Here is a 12743-nt window from a genome sequence, read left to right on the forward strand (position 1 = left end):
CTCCGACCCAGCAGGGAATCGAACGCTGGCCATTCAGCTACCGGAGGCGGACAACACACAAGGTTAACGCTGAAAACAGGTCTCTGTATTTCCCGTGTTAGGGGCAGCTGTATTTTACGCGGCTAATGAGGCAATCCTTTTGCAGCTGAGTTGGCGCCCGCACTCCATCGACCTCGCCGTTGACAGGACGGTAACTTCCTTCCGTCTGTCAGCCCCAGAACGATGCGGCTGATAAGCGAAATTCAGGTGTCGGACTTAACCCTCCGTGAAAGTGCTCAGCCCAGGGACAGGCGACGACGCCGTCTATATTTTTAGTAGCATTAAACCTTCGAGAGACGACATAGTCGGACGCCGGAGCGGATACAGCCGCTGCAGGGAAATCCAAACTTACTGCTACTGCTGGAGTGCAGGATTTTGCGCTCGCAACAAAATGCCGCGATCGGCCGCGCCAGCTGGAGGCGCCGCCTGTCTTCGTAAAGTCGCGATAATCCGGCGCGCGCCGCGTTAGCCCGCCTGTGGTGGGGAGGGTGGGTGTGTGGACAGGGTGCACGGACACGCGGTGTATATGAGCGCGCGTGGGCGGCGCCGTGTCCTGGCATTAGCGCGACCCGGGCTGACCTCTGCCGCGCTTCCACCTGGCGCTACTTTCTAAAAGGGAAACCCTGTACCTCTACCCTCGCCGCCCTCCACATCCAGCTTCCGGCTTTACGCGGCGCTGCGCTGGCGCGATGTGTCCGAGCGGTGCACTGCCGGGAGACTACATCGCGCGCACGCAGAATTCTGGGAAAGAGGAGAGAGAGAGAGAGAGACAGAAAAAAAGGAGTAAGTTTCCCTCTGACTACACGGTATACGTGACGGTATTTCCCTTTGGTGCACTGGTAGAATGCTTAGAATCTGATTTATCAGTCTTCGAAATTCCAAGGAAAGAAAATATTACCGCCCCATCAATAACGAGGTCAAGGGAGACGGAACACAAGAACGAATGGGACAAACGAAGGGAAGGATACTGGCTGTGCCCTCTTCAAATGTACCATACCGACATTGGTCTTAAAAAAAAAAAAAAAAAAAAAAAAAAAATGGTTCAAATGTCTCTGAGCACTATGGGACTTAACATCTGAGGTCATCAGTCCCCTAGAACTTAGAACTACTTAAACCTAACTAATCTAAGGACGTCACACACGTCCATGCCCGAGGCAGGATTCGAACCTGCGACCGTAGCGGTCGCGCGGTTCCAGACTGAAGCGCCTAGAACCGCTCGGCCACACCGGCCGGCTTGGTCTTAACAGATCTTGGCCATGCGTAATCGTTCGCAGATTTGAAAAATGTTCAAATTTGTGTGAAATCTTATGGGACTTAACTGCTAAGGTCATCAGTGCCTAAGCGTACACACTACTTAACCTAAATTATCCTAAGAGCAAACACACACAGTCATGCCCGAGGGAGGACTCGAACCTCCGCCGGGCCCAGCCGCACAGTCCATGACTTTTGCGCCATGGACCGCTCGGCTAATCCCGCGCGGCGGAGTTTTGAATCCCACGTCTCATGAATGCGCGTGTAATGCATTAGCCACTGTTTTAGTCTCTCTAAATTACACTTGTAGGGTCACACAGTAATGGACCACAGGGGCCCTTAGCCAACCTGCTCTCATGATTTACTCGCGGAAGTAAAGCTGCGAGGACGGGGCGTGAGTCGTGCTTGGGTAGCTCAGTTGGTAGAGGACTTCCCCGCGAAAGGGAAAGGTCCCGAGTTCGAGTCTCGACCCGGCACACAGTTTTAATCTGCCACAGTTTCAACCTCCTATCATGTCGTCGCATGGACAAATATCCAGTTGATGTTATTACCTAATAGTCCTCTTTTAGGGTGTAAATTGAGACCTTAAAGCGATTTCCTGATAGGGAACGTACGTCGCCTATGTCTCCTTGCACTTGACGCAAGGTGTGTGGAATATGGTCTATTTTGCCGCAGTTGGTTCCATTTCGATAGCGACGACCGTATCGTGGATACGTTGCCGGAGTCGGAGGAGGTTGGGCGAGTGTGCAACGTAACACTCTGTGTTGAGGTACCTTAAGAGATTGCAGTTGGTGGTATTGGAAGCTGTGCTGTCGTACTGCAAAAGTCATCTACATGTGTGTGAAATCTTATGGGACTCAACTCCTAAGGTCATCAGTCCCTAAGCTTACACCTCACTTCAGAATCTCACGTGGTATCCAACCACTCTTTTCTACAGTTTGGAGGCTAAAGTTAAACAAAAAAGAAACTAAAAAATCAACCCTGTCGTTCAGCATTCCTCAACTGTGATGCATGCTAAGAAACAAGTACATAATCATATATTTTTGAACTATTGACTGCAAACGTTCAGCGCGAAATAAGTGTATCGTTTTCCACAGAATGAAACTTTAAATGGTTATGAACCTTGACGAATTGAGGATACCACAGATTGCACCAGCGCCTGGAAACTTTGCGAGATGATGATAGATTTCAGTGCAGTAGGTACGTTGAACTGGAACATCATTTGTTTGTTGTTGTTGTTGTGGTCTTCAGTCCTGAGACTGGTTTGATGCAGCTCTCCATGCTACTCTATCCTGTGCAAGCTTTTTCATCTCCCAGTACCTACTGCAACCTACATCCTTCTGAATCTGCTTAGTGTATTCATCTCTTGGTCTCCCTCTACGATTTTTACCCTCCACGCTGCCCTCCAATACTAAATTGGTGATCCCTTGATGCCTCAGAACATGTCCTACCAACCGATCCCTTCTTCTGGTCAAGTTGTGCCACAAACTTCTCTTCTCCCCAATCCTATTCAATACTTCCTCATTAGTTATGTGATCTACCCATCTAATCTTCAGCATTCTTCTGTAGCACCACATTTCGAAAGCCTCTATTCTCTTCTTATCCAAACTATTTATCGTCCATGTTTCACTTCCATACATGGCTACACTCCATACGAATACTTTCAGAAATGACTTCCTGACACTTAAATCAATACTGGATGTTAACAAATTTCTCTTCTTCAGAAACGCTTTCCTTGCCATTGCCAGCCTACCTTTTATATCCTCTCTACTTCGACCATCATCAGTTATTTTGCTCCCCAAATAGCAAAACTCCTTCACTACTTTAAGTGCCTCATTCCCTAATCTAATTCCCTCAGCATCACCCGACTTAATTAGACTACATTCCATTATCCTTGTTTTGCTTTTGTTGATGTTCATCTTATATCCTCCTTTCAAGACACTGTCCAGTCCATTCAACTGCTCTTCCAAGTCCTTTGCTGTCTCTGACAGAATTACAATGTCATCGGCGAACCTCAAAGTATTTATTTCTTCTCCATGGATTTTAATACCTACTCCGAATTTTTCTTTTGTTTCCATTACTGCTTGCTCAATATACAGATTGAACAACATCGGGGAGAGGCTACAACCCTGTCTTACTCCCTTCCCAACCACTGCTTCCCTTTCATGTCCCTCGACTCTGATAACTGCCATCTGGTTTCTGTACAAATTGTAAATAGCCTTTCGCTCCCTGTATTTTACCCCTGCCACCTTTAGAATTTGAAAGAGAGTATTCCAGTCAACATTGTCAAAAGCTTTCTCTAAGTCTACAAATGCTAGAAACGTAGGTTTGCCTTTCCTTAATCTTTCTTCTAAGATAAGTCGTAAGGTCAGTATTGCCTCACGTGTTCCAGTGTTTCTACGGAATCCAAACTGATCTTCCCCAAGGTTGGCTTCTACTAGTTTTTCCATTCGTCTGTAAAGAATTCGTGTTAGTATTTTGCAGCTGTGACTTATTAAGCTGATAGTTCGGTAATTTTCACATCTGTCAACACCTGCTTTCTTTGGGATTGGAATTATTATATTCTTCTTGAAGTCTGAGGGTATTTCGCTTGTCTCATACATCTTCCTCACCAGATGGTAGAGTTTTGTCAGGACTGGCTCTCCCACGGCCGTCAGTAGTTCCAATGGAATATTGTCTACTCCGGGGGCTTTGTTTCGACTCAGGTCTTTCAGTGCTCTGTCAAACTCTTCACGCAGTATCATATCTCCCATTTCATCTTCATCTACATCCTCTTCCATTTCCATAATATTGTCCTCAAGTACATCGCCCTTGTATAGACCCTCTATATACTCCTTCCACCTTTCTGCTTTCCCTTCTTTGCTTAGAACTGGGTTTCCATCTGAGCTCTTGATATTCATACAAGTCGTTCTCTTATCTCCAAAGGTCTCTCTAATTTTCCTGTAGGCGGTATCTATCTTACCCCTAGTGAGATAGGCCTCTACATCCTTACATTTGTCCTCTAGCCATCCCTGCTTAGCCATTTTGCACTTTCTGTCGATCTCATTTTTGAGACGTTTGTATTCCTTTTTGCCTGTTTCACTTACTGCATTTTTATATTTTCTCCTTTCATCAATTAAATTCAATATTTCTTCTGTTACCCAAGGATTTCTACCAGCCCTCGTCTTTTTACCTACTTGATCCTCTGCTGCCTTCACTACTTCATCCCTCAAGCTACCCATTCTTCTTCTACTGTATTTATTTCCCCCATTCCTGTCAATTGCTCCCTTATGCTCTCCCTGAATCTCTGTACAACCTCTGGTTCTTTTAGTTTATCCAGGTCCCATCTCCTTAAATTCCCACCTTTTTGCAGTTTCTTCAGTTTTAATCTACAGGTCATAACCAATAGATTGTGGTCAGAGTCCACATCTGCCCCTGGAAATGTCTTACAATTTAAAACCTGGTTCCTAAATCTCTGTCTTACCATTATATAATCTATCTGATACCTTTTAGTATCTCCAGGGTTCTTCCATGTATACAACCTTCTTTCATGATTCTTAAACCAAGTGTTAGTTATGATTATGTTGTGCTCTGTGCAAAATTCGACCAGGCGGCTTCCTCTTTCATTTCTGTCCCCCAATCCATATTCACCTACTATGTTTCCTTCTCTCCCTTTTCCTACACTCGAATTCCAGTCACCCATGACTATTAAATTTTCGTCTCCCTTCACAATCTGAATAATTTCTTTTATTTCATCATACATTTCTTCAATTTCTTCGTCATCTGCAGAGCTAGTTGGCATATAAACTTGTACTACTGTAGTAGGCATGGGCTTCGTATCTATCTTCGCCACAATAATGCGTTCACTATGCTGTTTGTAGTAGCTTACCCGCATTCCTATTTTCCTATTCATTATTAAACCTACTCCTGCATTACCCCTATTTGATTTTGTGTTTATAACCCTGTAGTCACCTGACCAGAAGTCTTGTTCCTCCTGCCACCGAACTTCACTAATTCCCACTATATCTAACTTCAACCTATCCATTTCCCTTTTTAAATTTTCTAACCTACCTGCCCGATTAAGGGATCTGACATTCCACGCTCCGATCCGTAGAACGCCAGTTTTCTTTCTCCTGATAACGACATCCTCTTTTGAGTATTCCCCGCCCGGAGATCCGAATGGGGGACTATTTTACCTCCGGAATATTTTACCCAAGAGGACGCCATCATCATGTAATCATACAGTAAAGCTGCATGCCCTCGGGAAAAATTACGGCTGTAGTTTCCCCTTGCTTTCAGCCGTTCGCAGTACCAGCACAGCAAGGCCGTTTTGGTTATTGTTACAAGGCCAGATCAGTCAATCATCCAGACTGTTGCCCTTGCAACTACTGAAAAGGCTGCTGCCCCTCTTCAGGAACCACACGTTTGTCTGGCCTCTCAACAGATACCCCTCCGTTGTGGTTGCACCTATGGTACGGCTATCTGTATCGCTGAGGCACGCAAGCCTCCCCACCAACGGCAAGGTCCATGGTTCATGGGGGGGGGTGGAACATCATACTGCGGTAATTATTGTATGTTGCAGTAATACAAAGTGTCAGAGAAAGCCATGTCTTATATCTGCCAACTCTCCCGACTTAGACGGGAGGCTCCCTATTTTCCACTTTTTTTTTCCCGCCTCCCGATTATTCCATTATTTCAACCGATTTTTACTAATTATCGTCAAACCTAAGATATTTGTTTTGAAAACTCACCATTTCAGTTTTTTTGCAAGTGGTCGGAATTCGTTTGCTTGGTGGTCGGTTTTAATTACTATTCGTATAGAAGTTTTTAGAAATCGAGAAGTCGAGCGCGACCTGTATATCGATAGTTATTTGTCCTCTTTGAGTCTTTCTGCGTGTGCTTTTATAACCATTATATAGCTTTGTGACTTCACAGGGAAAGACTCGAATCAGTTGTCTTAGGTTTACACAAAAATGAGCCGCAGTTTGTTGAACATTCATATTTCGTGATTCTCCTGATTTTTAAAACTGAATCTCCTCGTTTTTTGTTTTCGAAGGTTGGCAGGTATGTTGCCACCACTGGTATAGGGTCTCTGTATTTTGTACTTTCCTTCGCTATGAACAGAGAGGACCAACATCATGCAGTATTACTTCGGAATAACGAGCTCACACAAGCATTACGCGAAATGTAGTATCTATCTCAGTAATTGGGTTCCTTTTTATGGTTTCGTTTTCGTCTCAAAATATACCGGCTGCGGGGATAGGAGTGAATGCAATTAAGCGTGCACTCATGTCGAGAAAGAAGCGCGCACCAACACTAATGCAATTTCTTGCGTGTGAGGCAGATACAGACACGACGACTAGGTACGAGGCGCACAGGTGTAAACTCACCTTCATTCACATTAAAAGATACGTTATTCAACACTCGTTTATTCCTCCATGAAACATTGTATTTCTGATTAGCATATCGACGTGCTGGCACATTAAATGTCGGTGGACAGGTGGTATCTCTCAATGCACGTCTCGGGAACGACGTCCTTCACACACTTAACAAGATCCAGGCCCTTTGCGGCGGAGTACCCGCCTGCGAAGTCTCGGCCAGAGCTGAAACTCCCAGCTGCAGAGCCCCTGTGAAAGCGCTTTGAGGCGCCCCGAAGACAGAGCAGTTGGCCAGAAGGTCAAGTCTGCAGCAGGCGCGGTTCTGCGGCCGAAAGGGCGAGATAGCGGTGTGCTGTGTGCGGCGTGCGCAATAACGGGGCGTCACCCGCAGATGGCACCGCCTGCTGAGTAGGCAGCCCGCGGCGCGCGCCCGCGCCCGCCTCCGTGCTCCCTCTGGCGTCGCGCCCGCGAGTTTCTTTCGCTCTCCTTTTCCAGTTTAATAGAAAGCGTACGTCAGATGTGTCAACCGACTTAACACCTGCATAACTTACACAATCATATTTCCCAAATAGGAGTTCATTTGCTATACGTTCGTCCCACATTCATTGTGAATGTGCAGATGTCGAGTTTCAGGGATGTGATTAAAACACAAGGAATGGAACAGCTCGTGGCAAAGATCTGAATAATGTGATCACTGTGCTTTTTCACTCTGGATTACTGCAGTACAGATACGCCTAAAATCTGTGTCCAGACTTTTCCCTCTTAAGTGTGCATACTGTTCCTGAACAGTGGTAGAGGGTAAGCTTCATATATCTTCGAAAGGGGCCACATTTCTTCGAAAGAGGCGAATATTCATTTCTAAATTATTTTATGATACGCAAGGACAGTTACTGATACCTGTAGTGTCTTGTTGTTGTCTTCAGTTCGAAGTTTGGTTTGATGAAGCTCTCTGTGCTAATATATCTTGTGCAAATCTCTTTGGCTCTGCATACTTCTACACTATATTCAAGCCCCCCTCGACACACACACACACACACACACACACACACACACACACACACACACAATGCTACACTCTATTACCAAACTGGCTATTCCTTGCTGTCTCGGATGTGTGCTATCAGGCATTCTCTTACTCTAGTTCTACCATAAATTTCTATTCTCTCCCATCAGATCACTACCTCCTCGTTAGTTACATAATCTACCCATCGAATTTTCAATATTCTTCTGTAACACCACGTTTCAAAAGCTTCTATTCTTTTCTTATCTGAACCGCTTATCGCCAAAGTTTCACTCTTGTACAAAGCCGCACACTGGTCAAATGTCTGCAGAAAAGATTTCCTAACATTTAAATTTATATTAAATGTTAGCAAATATAGATGCTGACAAAATTCCTCATTCCAAGTGATGCTTTTCTTGCTATTCCCAATCCACTTATCTTCTCCACCTCAGGCACCACCAGTTATTTTACTGCCCAAATAGCAAGACTCTCCCACTACTTTCATTTCTTAATCTAATCCATAGATAACATCTGATTTTAATTGTACTACATTCCGTTATCCTTGTTTTAGTTTTGTCGATATTCATCTTACACTCGTAACTTTTTTTCAAGATACTATCCATTCCGTACTCCATTCATTTCCTCTTGGTAGTTCTTTGCCGTCTCTGACAGTATTACAATTTCATCGCCAAACCTCAACGTTTTTATTTCTTCTCCGTGAGCTATAATTTCGTTTCTAAATGTTTTCGTTTGTTTCTTTTACTGCTTGCTCAATCTCCATATTGAACTGGATCTCGCACAATATAAATTATGGAATCAGGGCATGGCTGCGGAAAAATTTTGCAATGTCTGTAGCATGCAAGCATAATCCTTTCATGACCGATTCTCAATAAGCCTTCATTGGCCTCTCGTTCTGTACAGGACTGAGAAGACAGATATTTTGATATTTTTAGTTTTCTTGCCTAACTCGTATTTTGTGCTGTATCACATTGCCCCTGTTGTCATACTCTTTACTTTATGTTTTAAAAAGATATGGCTTCGGTTCATACTGTCCAATGGAAAAAAAGAAAACAAAAAAAAAAAAACCACACTCATCGTCTTTGCCCAAAGCTATCTTATCCTGTCGTCTTTTTCCTATATCACCGTGGCACGTTAGCTGATAAGTGCACGGGGTGTAAGTCAGGTATGTTACCTTCTGCACTTGCTGTTAAATCTATGAATCGACGACGACGGAAATAAAAGAAAGATTCGGGGGAATGGCGAAAATTCACGGCGAAAATACATCAGTAATAGGATTCAAAATGGTTCAAATGGCTCTGAGCACTATGGGACTTAACTGCTGAGGTCATCAGTCCCCTAGAACTTAGAACAAGCCTAACGAACCTAAGGACATCACACACATCCATGCCCGAGGCAGGATTCGAACCTGCGACTGTAGCGGTCGCACGGTTCCAGACTGTAGCGCCTAGAACCGTTCGGCCACCTCGGCCGGCTCTAGTAGGATTCGTTGATGACGTTGTATCCTGAGAGAAAGTGGAGAAGAATTACAGGAGTGTTGAATGGTGCGAACAGTATAGTAAGCAGATACTATGGAGTGAGAGTAAACCGAAGAAAGGTGAAAATAAGGTAGCAGAAATGAGATTAATGTAATGGTGAAATTCTGGTACCTTGCAAGCAAAATATCGCATGATGGACGAAACTAGGCATAGGAAGCGGAAAAACACAGGGAAAGAGGGGATTTATGTCCAAAAGAAGTGTATTAGTATCAAACATCGGCCTTAGGAAGCAATTTCTGAAGATGTGCGTTTGGTACACAGCACGGTATTTATGTGACGGTGTTTATGTGACTTATGGTGTATGAGTAAACACGAAAAGAAGAGAATCGAATCTTGCGAGGTGTCGCAGTGTAGAAGGGTAACGAAATTTCGATGAACTTGCAAGATAAGGAATGAGAAAATTTCCGCAGAATCGGGATGAAAGAAAGGTGTGGAAAACACAGTCAGGGAGAAGCGGCACGATGACAGGGCCTATTTTAAGAAATCAGGGAATAACTTCAAGGCACTAGACGGAGGTGTAGACGGTGAAACTGTAGAGGAAGGCAGAGACTGGAGTGTATCGGAGGAGTGCAGGTGGTATGCTGAGATGAAGACATTGGTACAGAAGAGAAATTCGTGGCGGCCCGCATCAAACCATTCATGTTGCTATTGTTGTTCTTCTTCTTTTGCCTTTTCTCGGTTCTACTGCGATGTCAGCATTGTTACATTACTGGCCATTAAAATTGCTACACCACGAAGATGACGTGCTACAGACGCGAAATTTAACCGACAGGGAGAAGATGCTGTGAATGCAAATGATTAGCTTTTCAGAGCATTCACAAAGGTTGGCGCCGGTGGCGACACCTACAACGTGCTCACATGAGGAAAGTTTCCAACCGATTTCTCATACACAAACAGCAGTTGACCGGCGTTGCCTGGTGAAACGTTGCTGTGATGCCTCGTGTAACGAGGAGAAATGCGTACCACCACGTTTCGGACTTTGATAAATGTCGGATTCTAGCCTATCGCGATTGCGGTTTATCGTATCGCGACATTGTGGCTCGCGTTGGCCGAGATCCAATGACTGTTAGCAGAATATGGAATCGAAGGGTTCAGGAGGGTAATTCGGAACGCCGTGCTGGATCCCAGCGGCCTCGTATCACTAGCAGTCGAGATGACAGGCATCTTATCCGCATGGCTGTAACGGATCGTGCAGCTACGTCTCGATCCCTGAGTCATCAGATGGGAACGTTTGCAAGACAACAGCCATCTGCACGATCAGTTCGACGACGTTTACAGCAGCATGCACTATCAGCTCGGAGAACATGGTTGCGGTTATCCTTGACGCTGCATCACAGACAGGAGCGCCTGCGATGGTGTACTCAACGACGAAACTGGGTGCACGAATGGCAAAACGTCATTTTTTTCGGATGAATCCAGGTTCTGTTTACAGCATCATGATGGTCGCATCCGTGTTTGGCGACATCGCAGTAAACGCACATTGGAAGCGTGTATTCACCATCGCCGTACTGGCGTATCACCCGGTGTGATGGTATGGGGTGCCATTGGTTACACATCTCGGTCACTTCTTGTTCGCATTGAGAGCACTTTGAACAGTGGAAGTTACATTTCAGATGTGTTACGACCCGTTTCTCTACCCTCCATTCGATCCCTTCGAAACCCTACATTTCAGCAGGGTAATGCTCGACCGCATGTTGCAGGTCCTGTACGGACCTTTCTGGATACAGACAATGTTTGACAGCTGCCCTGGCCAGCACATTCTCCAGATCTCTCACCAAGTGAAAACGTCTGGTCAATGGTGGCCGAGCAACTGGTTCGTCACAACACGACAGTCACTACTCTTGATGAACTGTGGTATCGTGTTGAAGCTGCATGTGCAGCTGTACCTCTACACGCCACCCAAGCTCTGTTTGACCCAGTGCCTAGGCGTATCAATGCCGTTATTACGGCCAGAGGTGGCTGTTCTGGGTACTGATTTCTCAGTATCTATGCACCCAAATTGCGTGAAAATGTAATCACATGTCAGTTCTAGTATAATATATTTGTCCAATGAATACCCGTTTGTAATCTGCATTTCTTCTTGGTGTAGCAGTTTTAATGACCAGTAGTGTATATGATATGAGACATTGTTGGTGGCAGACGGTGGCCGGTTGCCATTCCTGACGGCAAAGGTAAAAAAAAAAAAAAAAAAAACAAAAAAAAAAAAAAAAAAAAAAGATATCAGCTTTCCGAATGCTCCGAAATCTCATATTTGCCAGGCATGTGCTATAGCGCCACCTGGTGTTAGGACGTAGTAGAGTGAAGTCTCTTGCTCTCAGGGCACTAATAACCTCGCCGTTGAGCGCCCTAAATCCATCCACCCACTCGCATCACACACGCACCCCTGCCCCTGTGTGACGCTAAGTTGTGCCCAAGTAAGCGGCAAGTCGGCGGCGCGCAAGGTGCACGGCAGTGCGGCGGGGCAACTAATGCAGTTAGCGGAGCACTAACAGCCGTAATCGCATCGCAGCGGGCTAACCAGCGGCGGGCCGGCGGACGTCCGCGCCGCCGCCGGAGGACAATCGACTCGGCGGCCGATAAAGGGGCGGCGGGGGCGGCAGGGCCGGTGGGGGCGGCTATATTGCTGACGTGCCCCGGCGGAGCCCCGTTATTGCTCACGCGGCCTAAGCCGGCGGCTCAGCGCCGTATTGGCACGCCCTGCCATCGGCAGCCCGGCCGCGGAAAGACGGCGCCGGCGAAAGACCGCGACTGCGGCTTACCTCGCCCTGTCAGCGGCCCCGCGTTTCTAATGGCTCGCAGCCTGTAGCCAACTTCCGGCGCCGTGTCTGTCTGTCTTCCTTTATTTCTCCCTGCTCCTGCTGCGGTTTTCAGCTAGAACGCCGATTGCTTTGGAAACTTTGTTTGAAATGGAATGTGCCAGGGCATTTTCACAACTGTAACATTACTTCGTACCGTCTTTATAGGAGGCAATACGGTTTTAGCATCTCCACGACATAAAGAGCTGTTTCTCGTAATGGGAGAAAGATCTAGCGGTGCACGGAGTAGCACTGGGACAGTTCTCCCAGCTGTTGGTCATGAAATGTGTACTGTACTGCTCTGGACCAGATCTTTTTCCCACTCATGATTTTCTGGCTCTTACGGCTCTTGCTTTATTGCGTACCTCCATCTGTACCCTGCGAATTGCTGTAAAGTGAGGTGGTAGATGGTACCTACCGTATATACCGGGTGATCAAAAACTCAGTATAAATTTGAAAACTGAATAAATCATGGAATAATGTAGATAGAGAGGTACAAATTCACACACATGCTTGGAGTGACATGGGGCATTATTAGAACCAAAAAAATACAAAAGTTCAAAAATGTCCGACAGATGGCGCTTTATCTAATCAGAATAGAAATAATTTGCATAACAAAGTAAGACAAAGCAAAGGTGATGTTCTTTGCAGGAAATGCTCAATATGTCCACCATCATTCCTCAACAATAGCTGTTGTCGAGGAATAATGATGTGAACAGCACTGTAAAGCATGTCCGGAGTTATG

Source organism: Schistocerca americana, chromosome 3 (genome assembly GCF_021461395.2).
Source record: "Schistocerca americana isolate TAMUIC-IGC-003095 chromosome 3, iqSchAmer2.1, whole genome shotgun sequence".
Lineage (NCBI taxonomy): Eukaryota > Metazoa > Arthropoda > Insecta > Orthoptera > Acrididae > Schistocerca > Schistocerca americana.